The sequence below is a fragment of the Nycticebus coucang genome, chromosome 1 (genome assembly GCF_027406575.1).
Source record: "Nycticebus coucang isolate mNycCou1 chromosome 1, mNycCou1.pri, whole genome shotgun sequence".
NCBI classification, from domain to species: Eukaryota; Metazoa; Chordata; class Mammalia; order Primates; family Lorisidae; genus Nycticebus; species Nycticebus coucang.
In genome coordinates this window covers 163,029,729-163,051,276 of record NC_069780.1, presented here as the reverse complement: position 1 = coordinate 163,051,276, position 21,548 = coordinate 163,029,729, and positions in this window count along the sequence as shown.

Genomic DNA, 21,548 nt, shown 5'->3' with positions numbered 1-21,548 from the left:
ATGAACTAAAGCTAACAACTAATGTCAGAAATTAACTCAATTAAATTCAAGTAAGGGTGAATATTACTAATGGGTACCTTGTGGTATATTGCACATTTCTTGGGTGAAGGACAAAACTACGACCCTGACTTCAACCATGCAAAAGCATACTATGTATTCCGTTTTAATCTGAAGTTTTCAAAAAATTAAAAAAAAAAAACTTTCTCACCTCAAAATAGCTCTTTGTAATATCTTTTAAAATAGATGTAGTATTTAGATTTCATTGAATATGTTAAAAGAGTGGTGCAAATATTATTTTTAAATATCAATATTTGTAACACATAGCAAATTATATTCTTTACAACTATATAGACATTTGATGAAAAATTTAAGATGTTAATTTTAAAATGAGAGATCAAGAGAATGAGACAATTAGTCACAAACTGGGAAGAAATATTTCAAAAAGACACATCCTGGGTCTTAAGTTTAGTCCATTAGGAAAAAAAAAAGATGCGACTAATAAAGGACTTTTGCTCAAAATATCCAAAGAACCCTTAAAATTTAATAATAAGAAAAGGAACTGACTGGGAAGGGCGCTGAAGCTCAGTCACCTTCACTGTGCCTACAAGTGGCATTTTGGCCTGGGTAACCACGCTGACATGGGATTCGAGACTCTCCCTGGACTTGCCATCACAGGCACATGCTTGGTTGTGCCTGGAATGGCCACTACAGACATGGATAAGTTCACGACCAGGGGCAAGGAAAAAAGGTTGCCCATCATTTATATCACTATAATTTGATGGAACGAGATAGGTGCATCTCTGGACAGAATTGTTACTATGTGTCAAAAGATTTGGAGAACATTGATTACAGGAGCACTTTCTTGGTGGACTGTAAAAAAAAAAAAATGAAATTATCACATTGGAATAGCAAACATATGACAATTTAATATCATTGCCACTTTATAGATACATACAACTCACTGGGACAGATGTAATTCATATTAAGGGTCTTAGGGAAGGTGACATATGAACTGAGTACCTACTTGAATGTGTATGGGAGTTTACTAAGGAAAGAAAAAGAACATTCCAGAAAAAGAAATTAGTATTTCTGAAGGAGAGTAATTGTGAAATACTTCTAACTTTTCTTTCCCCATTCAATGAGAGAATCAAGAGGCAGAGGGAAGAAGGAAAAAGAATTAAGTAAGAATCCTTTTCCATTTGTCAAAGATTCAACTGTTCCAGAACGCTTTTCCCTAATAATAGTTTAAAACAGAAGACATTTTCATTATCTGGGTTAGTTCCATAAAACATTAGATCGGTGATTTAGAAACACTGGCAATAGATCTCTGTATTAGTCAGCCCAGGCAGCCATAACAGAACACCACAAATAAATGTGTGTACCTTAAGCAACGAGCGTTTATTTTCTCACAATTCCAGGGTTATTTTCTGGTGAGGCCTACCTTCCTGGCTGGTAGATGGCCACCTTCTTGCTGTGTCCTCACATGACCTCTTTTCTGTGTAGTCAGAGAGAGATCTCTGGTTTCTTCTCCTCTTCTTACAAGGACTCTAGTCATCAAATTGGGGTCTTACCTTATGATCTCATTCATCCTTAACACCCTCCCTAAAGATCCTGTCTCCAAACACAGTTGCAATGAGGTTAGGGCTTCAACAAATGAATTTTGGAGAAATAAAATTCCATAGCAACATCATCATAAAGTTTGCATAGGTCTGAAAGAAATCAAAATAATATATTGAATTTTCTGTGCATTTACAATAGTTCTTTTGGAATACTGACATTTAGAAGTTCTTTACATTATGAATGATGGTGGCAATAGGCAGCAGGTGTTTACTTCTTGTTGAAAATTTTAAATTTGCCTTTTTTGGCTAAATAAGAAGTTTATAATAACATCAAATCCCTTTTCTTCTGTATTAAATTGCATTTTAAATTTCCATGTTAGGCTTGGTGCCCGTAGCACAGTGCCAGCCACATACACCGAGGGTGGTAGGTTCGAACCAGGCCCGGGCCAGCTAAACAACTGCAACAAAAAAATAGCTGGGCATTGTGGCAAGCACCTGTAGCCCCAGGTACCTGAGAGGCTGAGGCCAGAGAATCGCTTAAGCACAAGAGTTTGAGGTTGCTGTGTGGCATTCTACCAAGGGTGACATAGTGAGACACTGTCTGAAAAATAAATAAATAAATAAATTTCCATGATATCCAAAAGTTTGTAAATCATTGAATAAAATGATTAAAACTTATTTTGGAAAAATATATCTAGCTTAAAATATGTTTTCTGCAGGTTGTATAAGAAATGAAGACTTGGTTTAAATGGTATCAATCTGAAAAATATATAGAAAGTATTATTATCCTCAGTTTGATAAATTTACTACTTTACAAATGAATATGTGAGTCCCATGTTTTCAGAATAGCAAGCCAAACATCAGGCATACAAACTTCCTATCTGATGTATTTCCTCAGAGGTAAAAATATTATTTAATAATTCAGTTCCTTATGTGCATATATAAAAGAAAATGCATGTGTGCTTTTAAAACTCATTCAATATTTGCATATAAACTAGCCAATGAAAGATTGTATTGATTAGCTACTTTCCTGGAATAATCAAATTATTTAACATTGCAAGCCAAGTGATACTTGGCAAATGCCCCATGCTTGCCTAAGAAATAAGATATTAAACAATAGAGACTTATCATGCCCCATTCACTGTAGAGCTCATGTTTAGTTTCCAAGGAAAGGGAGTTTAAAATGGAATTTAACTATGTCCATGCCTATTATATCTGATTTAATTACATTTTAAAGCACAAAAAACCTTAAAGGACTCATCATCCATCTTATATCAGTTCTTTTGTATTTATTCTGTGCATATAGCACATTAAAGTCTCTAGATTCCCTATATTCTTTAAGAAAATTTCTTTACACATTAGATCTCTCATGTATTATTATTTGCATATGTGACTAATATTCATTGGACTTGCAATGATAAAATGAGTGTTTGTATAATTTATGTGCTGTCCTATCTCATTCAGGTAAACCTGTGAGGCTCTCAGTTATGTGGAATGGAACACCCAGGATGGGAACATATCCTCAACATTCAGCGACATTTTCTAATGGGCTCCCCAAACCTACTAGCAACTTCTATTTTCATTTTATGAGTGAATATTAAAATATATATATACAACTAGGGAATGTAGGTGAGCCAAAGATAAAACCTGTCAAATAGTGTCATTATCTTTTTAAAAGGAAACAAATTTCCCTAGGATATTAGGGAAATTAATTCTCAAAGTGTGGTCTTAAACACTTTGGAGTCCTCACACAGCTAAGGGGGTTCCGCTATTACCATCAAATCATCATTTGTCATTTTTTTCCCTCCTCTCACACAGCATAACCTGCAGTTTTCAAGGACTATGTGACATGTGATGATAGTGAATTCCGCTCTTGGAAGATATTCGTAGATCAGTGGACTTGTGCTTTCCAAATGACCAATGTGTGATCGGACTGAGTGCCACATGGATAAAAGACCCACTCACCGTCAAGATAGGCCGATGGATGTTGATGGAATAGAGTGTGGAAAGTATGGTGATAGGTTTTCAGATTCTACTGAAATGCTTATCTGTGTAAATGAGAGTTCTCTTTACGTTTCTACCAAAACAACATATTGCAATGGTTTGAATGAAGAAGCAAACACAAAAGTCCAGCTGTCTTTTATTGAGTCAAATTAAAGATGTGCATTGCAAAAATGTAAAGCATAAAGAAGTCTGAGAAAAAAGGCTTGAGAACTATAGCCCTAAAGAATTCATTGAAAAATGGTTTTTGCATGAAAAAGAAAATTTGCTCTAGAAGAGCATAAACTTAAATTGAAAATAGAACTATGTGTTTAAAAGCTTTATAAAAATTAGAGCAAAACAATTTGCCAGGGTGCTTAAAAAATTCTGGAGGGTGAAGGAAATTATTGGGCTTTAATACACAATCTGTACCTGATATAGTTATCCATATATGCATGCCCGCTTTGACATAGAACAGGAAAAAACACTCAATATGTAAGCCTAAATAAGTGAACAGAGTCTAAATCTAAATATGAATTTAGATGATAAAATTAAAAGGAATCGGTGGATAAAAAAATATACCCTGCACGCCTTTAGATTTTCCATATAATCACTTTTAGAGAACTAATATTTTTGAACACTTAATTGTTCTAATCTTGCTGACTTTAACTCAGGACCTCAGCTCAATATATCTGCACTAAAGAAATATTAATAAATGTAACCATTATAACTAAAAGAAAAATACCACCAGGGCGAGGATGATAAAAAGCAATAATAAAAATCTTATGCTGAGGAAAATAATAGTATTTAAATCAGGATTAACATTCTATGTGAAAATCAGTGAGAACAATGATGTGGTTTGAGTGTACTCATTAGTAATGACAAATGCAAAAATTAATTGTGCCAATTATCTATCTATCTTGTAGGGAAAAAAATAGAATAAAATTTTCACTGTGGAGTTTGAAAAAAGTAGAGTAAATGCACACTGTGAAGAGAATATTTTATCTCAAGACAGAGACTTTAGGGTACTGCAATGTAACTCCATCTTCAACAATCCTTATATTGACTCAGACAACATTTGCTGTGGAGTTTTTCTCCCCAAATGTCTTTTTAAATCATGCTCCCAACTGCATTCCCATTATCTTAGTCCCTACCTGTTCCTCCGTGCTCCTAACTCTCTCTACCTGGATAGTTATACAGATGTCATAGCCAAAGCCAGAAAAAAATCCCTACCTGTTCAAGGAGCTGTGTTTTTTTTTTTTTTTGGAAGCAAAAAATTTTATTTGTCCCAAACTGTAATCAGGAGTAAACAAGAAGTCCCCATCCTAGCCTTCTGTGACTCTTCTTCCTCTGACAAGGTTTAGGAGCCCACTCTTCACAGCTGCTCCCAGTGGTTACGGGCAGGACAGGCTCCCAGGTCCCAGTGACCCACCCCTCTCAGCCTCTCAGCATCAGGGCAGGGGGAACTTAGAGACTATAATCAGGTTATTCTGTGAATATCCTTTGCTGAGTCCTGGAGTATCAGCCCTCAAAGGGCTCGTAGAGATCTTCTAGGCCTGCAGGATCAGTTTCTGCATGAGTAATGTTTTCTATTTACAAACTAATTGAGATAAGCTGTAGAGAATCTGGTAAGTACAAAGAGTAAAAAGGAGAAAAGAAAAGTCAGTCAAGGCCCAACATCCCAAAGAAGAAATGACTGTTGAAATATTGGTGGGTTATATTCTAAAGATAGATATACATGCTTTCTAGAAACAAATCTAAGAATATACTACATAGTTTTAAATATGTTCTCTTTTTTTTTTTCTTTTTTTTTTATTGTTGGGGATTCATTGAGGGTACAATAAGCCAGTTACACTGATTGCAATTGTTAGGTAAAGTCCCTCTTGCAATCATGTCTTGCCCCCATAAAGTGTGACACATACTAAGGCCCCACCCCACTCCCTCCCTCTCTCTTTCTGCTTCCCCCCCCCATAACCTTAATTGTCATTAATTGTCCTCATATCAAGATTGAGTACATAGGATTCATGGAGTGGGGGAATCTTCCCGAGCATTTTAGAAAAGCAAGCAATTAAACAAATCCTGCTGATTTGAGGTTCTAAAAATTTCTATTCATGTGTCCTCCCCCACTACATGTGGCCTGGATCCCAATAATCATTGCTTGGCTGTTGAAAGAGCTTGCTTCTAGTCTGCCGTCATCAAATACACCCTCCATGCTGTGGCGGGGCTGCTCTATTTGTAATGCACGTCAGATTGCACTCCTGATTTGCCCTACCTTACCAGCAATAGAAAAAAATCCCAAGAGTTTCAGTTACATTTTCCACTACAGTATTCCCTGTCTCACAATTTATACTCTAATACTGTGATTTTCAACCAGTGTGCCCTGGCACACTAGAGTGCCATGAGAGGATCTTAGGTGTGCCTGGAAATTTTTTAAAGATCATTAATTGAATTATTTTCAAAAGACTTTTAAAGTACAGTAAGTATATTCTATTTTTTACTCTCTCTCTTTTTTATTTTTGATCAACATAATTTAAGTATGTCATGGAAGTTTCACTATAGGTTCAAGTGTGCCGTGAAATAAGAAAAGGTTGAAAAGCACTGCTCTGATAATACGGAAATGCGTGTAATGTCCCTCACATCTGCCATGTCTTTTCATAGTTTCTAGCATTTTATTATGGTGTTTCCTCTTTTGTAGTGTCTTTTCTGTCTTTATTTGTCTGGCTCTTACTCATTTTCAAGTACTTAATATTGCTACTTTACATTATTTAATAGAATAATGGCATTATTCTCTTTTGTTCATGTATTTCCCCTAAAACTAATCAAGGCTCTTAAGGACTGGATTGTGTCTAAGTAACCACATTTATTAATGCAAAGTGAACTTCCAGCCTTTTTTTTTTTTTTTTTAATAGAGTCTCACTTTTTTGGCCTGGGTAGATGCCATGGTGTCATAGCTCCTGGCAACCTCAAACCCTTGGGGCTCAAGCGATTCTCTTATCTCGGCCTCCCTAGTAACTGGGAGTACAGGCACTGCCACAACGTCCAGCTATTTTTTAGAGATGGTGTGTCGGACTTATTCAATCTGGTCTCGAACCTGTGAGCTTAAGCAATCAACCTGCTTTGGCCTCCCAGAGCACTGGAATTACAGGCGTGAGCCATCGTGTCTAGGCTCATGAACTTCCAGCTTTAAAATTCTAAGCTATCGTTTTCCTTCCTAGTCAAACCCACCTCAATCCTCTTCAACTAAGCGCACCCTCTATTTCAAAACTGTATTTAAGGCTTTGTCAACTCATTTTTAGAAAAGGAATTCAAAGAAAACATTTCTATCAGTTATCTGGATTCTGATAACTTATGTATTAGATGTCAAATTCAGATAAACTTCTTCATGAATGTAAACCAAGATCCGCTTCCTTCATGAAACTTCCTTGAGAGAGACTTGACTGATTCCCATCTCTCTGCCAATTCCTTAAGTTTCTCCTTGAAAACATATTTATAAACAAGCAAGAATGACAAAATATATAGAGTCACAGGCTTTTAGGGCTGTAAGAGATATTACATTTAACTAGCCTAAACCTTTTCTTTTTTACACAGAAAAGAAACAAGGCCCAAAGCTTTACTGAAGGACATGTCACTAATAACTTGTTAATAACAAGTCCCTGCTACTCATGCATAGGTGTGTATTACCACTCACCCCCACACACATACACTTCTACATTACGTAATATGTACATATCTTTCTCCCTCCTATCCTAGGTTTTTAAAAAAATACTCAACGTTATCTGATTTTGTTCCAGCACCACAAGCAAAGTTAAATGTTGCCTGCCCAAGTAGCTGAGTCCTCCTCCTACCACAATTCCCTAAACTGAAGGAAGGCATCTTCCTATCCATGGCCTTGTTTCTGCTGGCATGACTCTTGTTCACTCACGTCACTGACAGCCATGTCCAGGGACTTGTGGTCAGAATGGTGTCTAGCATGCTGTTTTTCCCTGATGATTCTATTTGACATTACTCTGACTTTTTCCCCCACAAGTGTGTGACTGGAAGTCTCTTTAATAGTTGAAATAATGGTCATGTTTGCATGCTGGAGAGACAGAGGTTTCAATAACATCTGTCATTTGCATGCTGGAGAGACAAGAGGTTTCAATAACATCTGTCATCTAATCCCTGTTCCCTCCTTTCCTGCTTCAATCAATGCTTTCTGGTCAATGTTACCTTCTGCCATCACTCTAAAAAAAAATAACAAAAGTGAGCACTTTCCTCAAAAGGGGCTATCTCTGCACATTCTTCTTTGTGATCTTGGGTGAAAAGTGTTGGAGGTGCATATTTTTTCTACCTAATCTTTGTAGCCAGGAAAGGAACTGTTCCCTGTAAGAAACTGGGATTCGTAGCTTTGCCTCAAGCACTTTTGAAAGGGAGTCAGAAAGGCATTGAGAGAGAATGGATTTCAGGTAGAAGAATCAGGTTCACCAGCACTGCCAACTTAGCCCCACAGTTTCAGCTACCTGATGGTCCCCAGTACACTCGGTACTGGTCTAGTGTCCCAGAACAATTCTGACTGAGGCAGGAGGTATTGAAATAGCTCTTTATGCAGCAAGAGGTTTTGCCTAACTCTCAGTTTTTCAATTTGATTTGCTGGGGTCTTTTTGTGCCCTGATATAAGAAATAAATTATGATAACTTGTGTGGAGAACTTGACTTTTTTTTCCAATATGGGCATTTTTAAACTCTGTGTTCAAATTAAATTCTTGTAAGTATTTAACATAAATTAAAAAATATAATCTAGGGGCAGTGCCTGTGGTTCAAAGGAGTAGGGTGCTGGCCCCAATATACTAGAGGTGGTGGATTCAAACCCAGCCCTGGCCAAAAAAACTGCAAAAAAAAAAAAAAATATATATATATATATATATAAAAAATAAAAATCCAAAATATTCCTATAAGTAGTGGTTATTTAAAGAAAATGTATATTAGTTTTTCTGTTATTCAAATAATAATTCTTACTTTATCTGTTTGGAAACCTGTATTTCCATATGACAAACCTCTGTTGCCCTGCCTTTATTTCCTTACATTAGCTACAGTAAGTCAGTCATGTGATAAACTGGATTAGGCATTACAATTAAAAGACCCCTAATCCCTGGAGTACTCTAATTTAGATGTAAAAAAATAAGTTTCATACCCAGTCTACAAAGACTGCCTATTTTAGACTAGCAAGGATATGGGTATTTTTTACTTTTTTTTCCAGGTGCTTTTTGTTTCAGGTGTTCCAGCAGGGGGCGCAGCATCCACAAGTTATGGTCTTCAAATCCTTAGCTTGCTCTGTTCTCTCACCCCCATGACAGGCGTTTGCAGCAACCACCGCCACCACCAAGATTCAACCCAGCCTAAGTCAAGTGAACAGAAAGAAATCTGTGCTTAATTGTGCCTTCCCGTCACAGCAGAAGTTAACTTTCAGCTGGGGACTAAATTTACACCAAATGCTCTAAATGTCAATAACTGTTCTGATATAAATAAACCTTAAGGTAGAATTTCTTATCTATTCAAGGAAGCTGGGGGGACTACTTTGTACTTTGTTTCAACTATCAGTGATGATTAAAATTTTAAATTACATTTGCTCAAACCGTTATTATCCTATCATACATACATTCTCATATATAAAGTATAACTTAATTTACATCTCTGGCATTGTTAAAAATGTGTCTTTTCAGAACTTTGCTACTTGCAGTAAAATTTAGAAGGCTTTTCATAGATTCCCTATGCTCCATTTTCTCCTAGTAGTCCAATTCAGTAACTTTATGTTTTTGTTCGAGTCGAGAAACCACTAGGGCAAATTCATAGTCGTATTTCATGTGAGAAAGATTTATTTTCGTAGATGTTGTGTCTTACAGGAAAATTCCTGGCTGAAGAAAGAATTGTACAATATTGGAGAAAATTTAAAAAGAGAATAAGGATTATGGATCTGATGCAGGTTACCACATAGAATCTCTCTAAAAATAAAGGCGTGTCTCTTTTCCTCAAAAAATGAGTTTCCCAAGAGAACACTGAAGGAAGAGGAGAATAAGAAAGTGGGAAGGAGCAGTCCCTGTGGCTCAGAGGAGTGGGGCGCCGACCCCATATACCGGAGGTGGTGGGTTCAAACCAGGCCCCGGCCAAAAACTGCAAAAAAAAAAAAAAATAAATAAATAAATAATAATAATAAAAAAATAAAGTGGGAAGAAATGTATCCATGAGGAAGAAAATCACAGGTTAATTAATTCCCATCATTTCCATCTTTAATATGTATAACCATTGTGCCCACCTGCCGGTCCTGTCACACTCTGTCTTTGAAACAGGAATGCAAAGGTTCCCAGTCAGGTCCAGCAGGAAAATGGTCCTCCTCCTCCCTCCCCCACTCCAAATCCCCTTCTCTAACAAAACACACATACCACGCTTTTCTCTTCAAGATTCCTATTGAATGAAATAAATTAGAGCTGTCGCTGTTTGCGTCACACTATGCTGTCACTATTAAAGGGCATAAACAATATGAAATCACTGATATCCAGTCATTTCGGCCCATGACATCTCCTTGTGGAACCACTTTCCTGTGGAGTCACTGATTATCAGCTTTTATATGCAATTCATAGAATTAAACACAAATGAACGTTTTACATAAAGAAATCTGAAGGAAAATAGAAAATCAATTTGATCAGTCTATCTATATGTTTAACAGTTACATGGGCGAGCTTTCCATATTATTCTCAAATAAAGGTGGCACTGATCACTGAACAGCATATTCCACCATCATCGAGGACAGTTGGTAGACACTGCTTCTGCGCACATAAAATCCAGTACAACACACAAGTGCAGTGTTTAATTTGGTGTGAGAGTTATTTCATTTTTATTAAGAATAAAATGGCCTGGTTAGAGTAAAAAAAAATGTCATTTGATAGTTTAAAAACAGCTTTCATATAATTTGGCTGTTTAGCTTTGTTTCTTGAGAATAAAAGCTATTGGGAGTTCATTACAATATTATTTTCATTTGTAACTTTTCTACTCTCGCGTCTTTCCTTTTTATGACAGAGTAGATAACAATAGCAGAATTAAAATTCAGGCCATCTAGGGTCGGTCAATTCCAAACCCCTCAGTGGGATATCTCGTTTTAATTTTACAAGATCCTTAACTTCTCCATGTATCTGTTTTCTCATATATAAATCGAAATAAACAATTTATTTACTTTTCTAGGTTGTCATAAGAAAGAAAACTAGCTCATCCCTTGGCACACAGTGAGTTTTTGATAAATTAAGTCTTTTTCTTCCTATCATCAAATCTCAGTAAAAAAAATAGGTGTGTCCTGAGGAGGTTTATCTGTCCTATAACTGAGGGAACTTCCCTTACATTTTTCTCAGGGAAATTGCTCCAATTAATCTTTCCCACTATCACCTTCAACTTCACCTCTCCCAATCTCTGTGCTCCTCTTCACTTACTAAGGATGATGCCAGATTGACTCTCCTTATTTTCATCGCACAATACAATAGGTAGGGTTACTTCATGACACATCTCTCATTTACTGCATATATATTTGGATTTTATTCTCCCTTTTCCCACCCCACCCTTCCCCAGACACGCACTCCAATTCTTGTACAGAAATTGTTCTCTTTACTTGTGACCACTATTTGGTCAAAGCCAAGAGATGATCATGCCTATTCAACTTTAAATACATTCTCAGGGATTTCTGATGTGGTTGACCACTTCCTTTTTCTTAGATTGCTGACTACTTCCAATTTTCTGCTTTAGGTTCAATCTTATTACCATCTTCTGATTTTGTTTCTTTCTTCTTCCTGGTTCTCCCTTTCTTAATTTTCTTCTGAAAAAAAATTCACTGACTCTACAGTTTCTCTGAGAAAGCTCTTTTCCTGTCATTTCAACTACAAATTAAGATATTCTGCCAAGAACTCTTCGGTGAAAGGGAAACCCATTTGCAGTCTTCTCATTTACCTCTCAGTTCTAATCCATCACCAAGTTCACCAAGTTCTCCAGATAAGTAGGGGTTTTTTGTGTTTGTTTGCTTGATGTTTCTATTTTTGTGGACAGTAGAAATTATTGCCATTACTTATTAGCACTTAGTATATACAAGGCACTTCTTTAAGAGCCTTATATATATATTCATGTGTTGAATTTTTATAAAATCCTATGAAATAGGTATTATAATATCCATTTTATAGATAATGTATCTGAGACTAGAGGTTAGTAATGTTTTCAACATCATACATCTAGTAAATATAGTAATGTCTAGACCAGAAAACTTGGTCTAGAGCCCATACTCTTAACCCAGGCATTCCAATATTCTGCCTCAAATGCATTTTCTGTCTTCACCTAACACATGCACAATGCCAAAAAATGTATGCACTTTTTAAGAAAGGAAAAATCATTATTATAATTTACTTTTTTTTTTCCTTTCTTAAAAATTGGCATACATTTTTTGGCACCCTCTGTATATGTAAATGGAAGAAAATTTTGTCATGAAATATGTATCCTTATGTCTGACAAAGTAAGTGCAAAATGTAATATCAAATATAATTAAATATCTAAAAAAAATCCCAAAATGAGCAACACAAGTACAAACAAACAAAAGATACTAGATAAGACCTACAAAACCATTTCACTACCCAATGATGGACAGCAATTTGTAAGTTGAAAAATGCCATTGGCTTTGACCTCCTCCGTAGCTCTCAGCCCTATCATCTTTTTGTTCCTTTGTCACTGTCATTTTCTCATAAATCATCATTGGCTTTTACCTGCTCTACTGATCATCAGATTACTCTCTTTTTTTTTCAGGCCTCACAAAATGAACACTTAATCCTGCAGTTCCTAAATTTAGAATCCTTCATTGCCCCCCCATTAGATTTCATTCTTAAAAAGTCAAACCTAAAAGTAAAAATTCATAGTCAAGAAAAGAGCCCATACAATACCTATTATTCTGACCCTCCTCGGGGCTCTCAAAACGCTCACATTTGCCTTCCTCAACCCTCTCCACCTGCTCCCTTCATTCCAGTCATACATGGGGGGATCTTGAGGAAAGGAGAGGAGGTATAATTAGATATAACCATGATAAGGCATGGTGCCAGCTTTCAAAAACACCAAGTCTTACTGGAAAACGTTAAAATGGTAAATATATTCATAGAATAGAAGCAAAAATGCCTTAAGAAATAAAAGAAGTAACACTTTGATATAAAAGTAACAGTTTCTTTAAGATGATAAATGTGGAAATTTTGGAAAGTTACAGGAGATCTATCATATATTTTAAAGTAGAGTATGATAAGCCTAAGAAACATTTTAATAGATGTTTTTAGTCAGAGTCAAGGTAAATAAGAGGACAAAGTAGTCACAATATTATTAGGGATTTCATCAAGGGAGTAAGAATCACATATTTTTCAGATAGGCAGAAAAAACAGGTATTATATATAATATATATTAGGCATATATAAATATATAAACTAATATTTTATAGAAAATAACCAAAAATATGAAGAAAATAGGCACAATATGGGGAAAATTAACAATTTCCACTGAAATTGAGAGAGGGAAGAGGAAAGAGAGAGAACTGTTCCTTAAAATTATTAATAAAATAATGAAATAATTAATAATAAAATAATAAAAATTTAAAATAAAATTATTAATAATAAAATTAAAAATTTTCACTGAAATTGAGAAAGAGAGAGCTGTTGCTTAAAATTATTAATTTGAATCTATGTAGAGAGAGTAATGCAGCTTCAGACTGTCTTCAAAAAGATGACATGTTTATACTGACTTTCAGAGGCCTTTATTATTTATAAAACAGTTTCAACTGGTGTAACAGCTAGTTAATCTAATTCTACAGTTAACTAAGCATCTTTTCTTTTAGAGAATGTATATACAGTTGGCAGACTAAGTCATAATTGTATATCTGGTTGAGTTTACACACACTCTATTGCTCTATTGGCCAAAACATGTATAAGGCTATTGCAAATCTCAGCTTCACACAAACGTGCTGAGCAAAAAGTTCAAGCCATTCTGCATTTGACACACACAGACTGTTAGAAACACAAGTAAATGTGAATTGCCTTCAGTTTAGTTTCTCAATTTATGAGTTAAAAATTGAGGCCAAGCACAATTCTGAAACTTTCTTAGTAAGATATGTTTTAACAACTTACAATAGAACAAAGTGCTCTTGAATTCTTTCTACATATTCATTCTATCCTTATTTCCCTATATTCTTGCCTAAAACAATTAGAATCTCTAAAAGACAACAACAAAACCCCACACAACTTAGTTCCCTAGAAGTATATAATTTACCTCTACTCCACTTAAATAAAATGTAAACAGCCACAAATATATAAGATAATTTTACTCTTCAAAAATAACTTATTTTGATATAGGAAAAAGTAAGATTAAGTGGTGATTATACATTTACTATATTTTATTTGAGTCCAAAATGGAAGTCCATGTTAAAATCTTTAAAACATGTTTAATAATTATGATGGAATCCTAAAGACTGAACAGCTTTTTACAAAAGTATATATTTTAGAAAAAGTATAAATTATTTCCTCAAATTGCATTGCTTAAAAAAAGTTATTATAATTATACTTCTTATAATAATGTTGTATAAAGAGAAAAGCCGATTTCAAGACAATATAGAATTAGAGTTTATTTGTATTTATGTAAAGGGCATCAGTAAAAGCATATATATTTGACTTTCAAAAAGTTCTTACATAGGATGGAGTCTGAAAGGTTGTATAAAAATTCAGGATAATTATTATGATAGACAATCACAGTTCAATATATTTTGTTATTTCATATACACGCACACCATATATATGATGTTATATGTATATATATTTTATATACATATATGATATATGATAGCAGATTTTTGTATGAGCAATACATTTTGATTGAGGAAGGGCTATTATACTTACCTACTCAAGTTATCTACATTTATTGCTGGAGAAGCAAATGTATACCCAGAAACTGTTAAAGTTTGAAGGACAGTCATTTATGAACATCATTATATTATATACTTAATGCTTTGGGTTGTTCTTTAATCTTGAGCTTTCATCTTTTGGATAAAATAATTAAAATTTGTATTTGTCAGAATGGGAAAAAAGAGATCCACCTAAATGAATTCCATAAAGATAGCATTGCATTATATCTGATAATTTGCTAGAGAACATATTCTTTTTAAAATTAATTTTTAAAAAGTTCTTCCTTTTTACTAGATAGAAACTATGTATGTCCATATATATGTTTAAAATGTATAGTAAGGCATATATATACATATGTATTAAAATTCTTCTTATATTTTAATTACTGTGTCAAATGATGCTATACACAGAAATTTTAGGGACAGGGATAATTATCTATGAACTGACATAAACAAACAAATGCAATAGTTTGAAGTAGTAGTAAGAAAAGTGAGCAGTTATTGTGTGTGCATAATACTACATGTTTTATTTACTTAGAAACAAAAAGGTTTATTGAAAAATAAGCAGATAGAATCTATTTCCTAATTTCTGACAAAAGTCATATTTTACTCAGTAGTATTCCCCCATGTTATTTAACTTGATCATTTTGCTTTGACTGTAGTCCACTTCCCCAGTTTTTTTCTTTAGGCATTGTGAATGTTAACTGCCCACAGCAGACTCTGCCCCCCGCATTGTGCCTTTTTATCTGTAACCACAGCACTATGAGCCATCTTGTTTTAGAATTCACCCCACCTGTTACAGTCACGATGGCTTTGCCTTTTGTCGTCTGTCTACATCTAGTCTCCTAAATCAAACTCCAAGTTCCAAACTCTCAGGCGCCCTTTGGCATCTACTAAAGCACCTAATATAAACACCACATTTGTGCCTGATTCATGCCTGTAGTGATTTTATTAATGTTTTAGAAAACAATAACTTAGAATTCTAAGCATTGAAAAATAAATGGCATATAATCCTTCACCAATAAACTACCAATATCCTAATTTTTTTTTTTTTTTTTTTGGTTTTTGGCCAGGCTAGGTTTAAACCCGCCACCTCCGGCATATGGGACCAGAGCCCTACTCCTTGAGCCACAGGTGCCGCCCCCAATATCCTAATTTTTAAAAACTCGGTCAACAAAATTTTTACCAACCAAGTGCTATACTTTGCTGGAACTATCTGGTAGTCTTAACTTGGATAATTAATAGTAGCTGCAATAATGAGCAATCGAAAAATCTCAGTTGTTTAACACAATAATGTGTTTATTTCCCACTCACTTTTCAGTCTAATACAGATTAAACAGTGGCTTTTTTCCAGTGAGGACTCAGAGAGCCAGGTTGCTTCCATGGTAGGGCCCCAGCATATATATGGGAAGAGGGGTTCAACTGTAGGTTTCCACAGAGATTTGGAGTCTATGGTTGGAAGTAGCCTCTATCACTTCTACCCACCTACTATTGGCCATAACTATCCCATAAACCCAACCTAACTACATCAGAAGCTCAGAAATAGATCCTTCCTCAGGTCCCAGGGACAGAAACTTTGATTTCTTTTTTTGTTGTTGTTAAAGATCTGGACAGTCTATCATATTCTGTCTTTATTTCTAGAAAGAGAAAGAACAATCTACAGAAGTGACTGAGAGCGGAAGAAGAATCCTGAAGTGGGCCTTAAGGAGGAGCACAGAGGCGGCAGCAGAGCGGGTGTCACTGGAGCATCCTACATCTTGGCAAACACCTGGTGGAGTGAGGTATAGAAAGTGTTGATGAGAGTCGTGAGAGAAGGCAGACTGACACCACAGAGAAGCCATCCAAAACTTCCCTACCATAACGTTTACTTTTGTTCATCTGGGCCTGGGAAATCTGTGAAGACCTCAGTCATAGAACTACATGTCTAAAATGTTCCTCTGACATGATGTTCCATAGCCACCACATCACTGATATGTAGATATAAATATTTATTTCTATTTGTCTATCCAGTTCACCTTCTACTGAAGTTTCGTAATTTGTCTCTCAGGTTCTCTCCTTGTACTTCTACAATCTGTTATTAAAAGCAGGACCAGTGGCCTGGCACCTGTGGCTCAAGCGACTAAGGTGCCAGCCACATACACCTGAGCTGGCAGGTTTGAATCCAGCCCGGGCCTGCCAAACAACCATGACAGCTGCAACCAAAAAATAGCCGGGGGTTGTGGTGGGCGCCTGTAGTCCCACCTACTTGGGAGGCTGAGGCAGGAGAATCACTTGAGCCCTGGAGTTGGAGGTTGCTGTGAGCTGTGATGCCACAGCACTCTACCCAGGGTGACAGCTTGAGCTCTGTCTCAAAAAAAAAAAAAAAAAAAAGTAGGACCAGACTAATCTTTTAAAAACAAAATTCCAATTGTTTCCCTAATTAAACCCATTCTCTGTAGCCCCTCTGCATGTTAAACTCTATTCTAAGTGCTCTACAAATATTATCTGGTTTCATTATCACAACAATCCTGTGAAGCAGAGGCTATTATTGTTATCAGCATTTTACAGGGAGGAAACTGAAGCATAGAGAGGTTAAATAACTTATCCATAACACACAGCTAGGAAATGAGGGAGTTGGGATCTGCACCCAGTTAGGCTGGCTCCAGAGGCCACAAATTTCACACCAGCTCTCATGCTGCCATATTCCCCAATAAGGCCCTCAAGAGCTTCCCGTAATGCTCAGAGTGAATCCCTTTCTAGGGCCCTCCATAATCTGACTCATGCTGATCTTCCCAAGTTTATCTCTTACCACTTTCTTCTTGCCTACTATGGTAAAACTACACTGGCCTTTCTTTTCAGGCCACAGGTCCAGTTCATCCAGGCTTGGTTTCCAGTCCTGGCATTGGTTGCTGTCTCCACCACACTGTACCCACTCCTCAATCATCACACGACTGGCTTCTCCTTGGCCTTCAGATCACAATTTAAAAGTTACTTCGCCTGTGGCTCAGTGAGTAGAGTGCCGGCCCCATATGCTGAGGTGGCGGGTTCAAACCAGCCCTGGCCAAACTGCAACAAAAAAATAGCCGGGCGTTGTGGCGGGCGCCTGTAGTCCCAGCTGCTCGGGAGGCTGAGGCAAGAGAATCGCCTAAGCCCAAGAGTTAGAGGTTGCTGTGAGCCGTGTGACATCATGGCACTCTACCCGAGGGCGGTACGGTGAGACTCTGTCTCTCTAAAAAAAATAATAATAATAAAAAAAAGATTAAAAAAAAGTTACTTCCTAAGAAAGAGCTTCACAATCACCAATTAAAAAAAGCCATCCCTATCATTGCCTAATAGAATAACTTATTTACTTTTATTTGGGAAAAGGACTACTTTCTATGTATTTTTTCTTTTTTGAGACAGAGTCTTAACTACGTCGCCTTTGGTAGAGTGCTGTGGAGTCACAGCTCACAGGTCACATCAACCTCCAAGCCCTGGGCTTAAGCAATTCTCCTGCCTCAGTCCCGCAAGTAGCTGGGACTGCTGCACCTGCCACAACACCCGGCTATGTTTTTGTTGTAGTTGTTGTTGTTTAGCAGGCCTGGGCCAGGTTGGAACCTGCCAACCCTGGCATACGTGGCCGGTGTCCTAACCTCTGAGCTATAGGCAGTAAGCCTAAGCACTTTTTTTCTTATTAAAACATTCATTTTCTATTAATTTCTTTTTCTAAGAGAATGAGAGCTACAAGAAATGGGGACTTGGGTGGCGCCTGTGGCTCAGTCGGTAGGGCGCCGGCCCCATATACCGAGGGTGACGGGTTCAAACCTGGCCCTGGCCAAACTGCAACCAAAAAATAGCTGGGCGTTGTGGCGGGCACCTGTGGTCCCAGCTACTCGGGAGGCTGAGGCAGGAGAATCGCTTGAGCCCAGGAGTTGGAGGTTGCTGTGAGCTGTGTGAGGCCACGGCACTTTACCGAGGGCCATGAAGTGAGACCCTGTCTCTACAAAAAAAAAAAAAAAAGAAATGGGGACTTTGTCATTTTACTCTATAATCCAATAACATTGCTTTCCCACCCTTTTGATATCATAAAACACATGGAAATCATAATATTTATTTGGCACTTTGGGGCTTAATTTCATACTCATTATGTTATATAATTATAAGACAAATAGAATACAAATGCTAGTGATCACATTAAATATTAAGCTTACATAAAGTTTTCCAATACAACCTTTATAAATTTTTAATATGAAATGTGAGCTGGCTTTCACAAACATACTTTTTTATATTAGGCTTTGTGCTTGAAATAGCTGCAAAATTTTTGATGACTACTTTAATGATAATATCTTCATATTCTTGATAGTATCAATGAGGAACTTTCACAAAAATACTTGCTCAAACTTTTGCAACAGAGGAATATATAGTAACAGATATTTCTTATTTTCTTTAATAAACATAGTGTTGGAATTTCTTGATATAATGCAAATGTACTCAAGATTCAATTTTTTTTCATATTTAGTGCTTTGGAATAATGAAGAAGCTCTAGTGTGTGTAATGTACATGAATAGTCACAGTTGAAATGCTAAGCTAACCAGGATGCTTCTGGCAGAGGCATATCTGTCTCAAATGAGCATGAACACCTTCCATATGTGAAGGCAGGTATTCAGTGGTGCCACTTGATGCTCTACTCCTTAGGAGGCCCCACCTGGTTTCTTTGCTCCCCCTTCCCTGATAGGCTATAGGTTGGTCTGCACAGTTTTCTCTGTGGGTGCTAGGCACACATATTCTTCATCTGTTCAATGGGTCTCCTGTTCAGGATGAGAAGAGCTCTGCAGCCGACTGTACTGGTTAGTTTCTTCTTTCTGAGATGACCATGGGGTTCACCTCTGAGAATTTCCTATTTATTTATTTATTTATTTATTTTATTTTATTTTATTTATTAAATCATAGCTGTGTACATCGATATGATCATTGTACTCAGCAATGGCCACTGGCTCCAGTGAGCTCTAAGCCCTCAGAGGGATAATCTTGAGGCAGGCCATTGGCACATGAAAGACTTGGATTAGAACCTTGCTTCTCTTGAAGATACTAGAAGAAGGAAGGCAGCTCCAAGCCAAGGAGAGAGGCCTGGAAAAAAACACACCTCCTGGGGACAGGACACAATTATAAGAGGGACTTCACCTCCCAAATGCAATCAGTATAATCTTGTTCTTTGTATCCTCAATTAATCCCCAACAAAAGAAAAAAGAAAGAGACTTGCTCCTCAAAGGGTGCTCCATACCAGCTTTATCCACATCACTCTGGAGTGTGTTAGAAATACAGAATTTCAGTTCCTACCCTCATGGATTTGAATCTGAATTTTTAAAAGATCCGCTAGCAATTATATGCACATTAAAATTTGAGAAGCACTGCTTTAGAGCATGACTTAGAACAGAGTAAGTTGGGAAGTAATGTTTGTGGAATAATGTGTGAATTAGGTAAGAAAGCACAAAAAACTGGTCAGGCTTGGGGCTTGCGCCTGAGGTCCTAGTACTCTGGGAAGTTGAGGCAGGAGGAGTGCTTGAGCTCAGGAGTTCAAGACCAGCTTGAGAAAGAGTGAAACCTATCTCTACTAAAAACAGAAAAATTAGCTGGGCATCATGGCAAGAGCCTGTAGTCCCAGGTACTCAGGAGACTGAGGCAGGAGAATCACTTGAACCCAGGAGTTTGAGGTTGCTGTGAGCCAGGTGATGCCACTGCACTCTAGCCTGGGCGATGACAGAGTGAGACTTTGTCTCACAAAAAATAAAACAAACAACAACGACAACAAAAACCCACCAAAAATTAAAAGGATATCACAATAGTTTTTGTCATTTTTGAAAACATTATCATGATTCACTCCTATATGTACACACAGAGTTTATATGAAATGATATACTAATTGAAGATGCCTGCAAATAGAGAAAAATTTGTCATGAAGGTATTATATACAGTTTTTATATGTTACATAAATAATCAAGTCATTACTACCAGTTTGGGCCAGTCAGCTTTCTGAAAATAGTTCCTTTCATAAAACACATGCTGGCCTGCCTGCTTTGCTCCTTGACACATTCTGCGTATAACACATGCCTGTATTAAGTGCACGTAGAATATACAACTTTCATGTGTTAACGTATCTGAGACTGGCTCAAAGTAATATCAATTTTCTTAACTCACACAGTTTGCCAATTGTATAAAACATCCATCTTTCCAACTTTTCCTTTATTACCTCCTCCCCATTTCTGAACTGGCCTTAAAAATGAATATTCCAGTAATTGAGACATCAACTATTTGCAACTTCAGGCTGTTCCGGGACTTTCTCAGTACTTCAAAGGTCAATCAGAGTTAAAGGAAATTGTTAAGCTTCATTTTGTATAAGTCAGCACAAAATCATCTTTTTGCTGTTTTTACTTTCTCGCTAGTATCCCTGGTTATGTTTATTATTTACCACTGGGATTGCTCTAAAATAAATTATAATGTCTAGTTAAATCTTTATACTCTTTACTCCACAAGTATTTACTGGGTATTCACTAAAGGTGTCACACTTATTTAGGATGGTTAATCTTGTAGGAAATTATAAATTATACTACCGAAACAATGAATTCCCAAATCCTAATGTCACATCAAAGGGGCTGTTGATTTCTCTCCCAGAATACATATCTATCACTGATCAATTGTAGAGTCAACCACTAGGGTCATTCAAGGACCCAAGCTGATAGAGGTTCTGTTGTTATACTTATATACAATGCAGGTTATGGGAACAAGATGAACCATAAGCTAGCTCTCAAAGTTTATGCCTGTAAGTGACATATCATTTCTCTCACATTTCATTGTCCAAAGCAAGTCATAAGACTTTTCCTAATATTAAAGGGATTAAGGAAGTACAAGCCCACCCTATGTTCAAAAGGGGCAAATAACCCTAACTCCATAGATCCATCAAAGGACAAATCAAATGATATAAATACCAGCCTGGTTTTTTAGACCTTAGAAAGTAGTTGCAGAATAAGAAATATATGTAAACAGAGTTGAGTATCAAATAAAAGATGTCCTAAGACTGACAGTGTGGTGCTTAGAAAAAGTGTCTAAGAAATTCAAACATGGAAG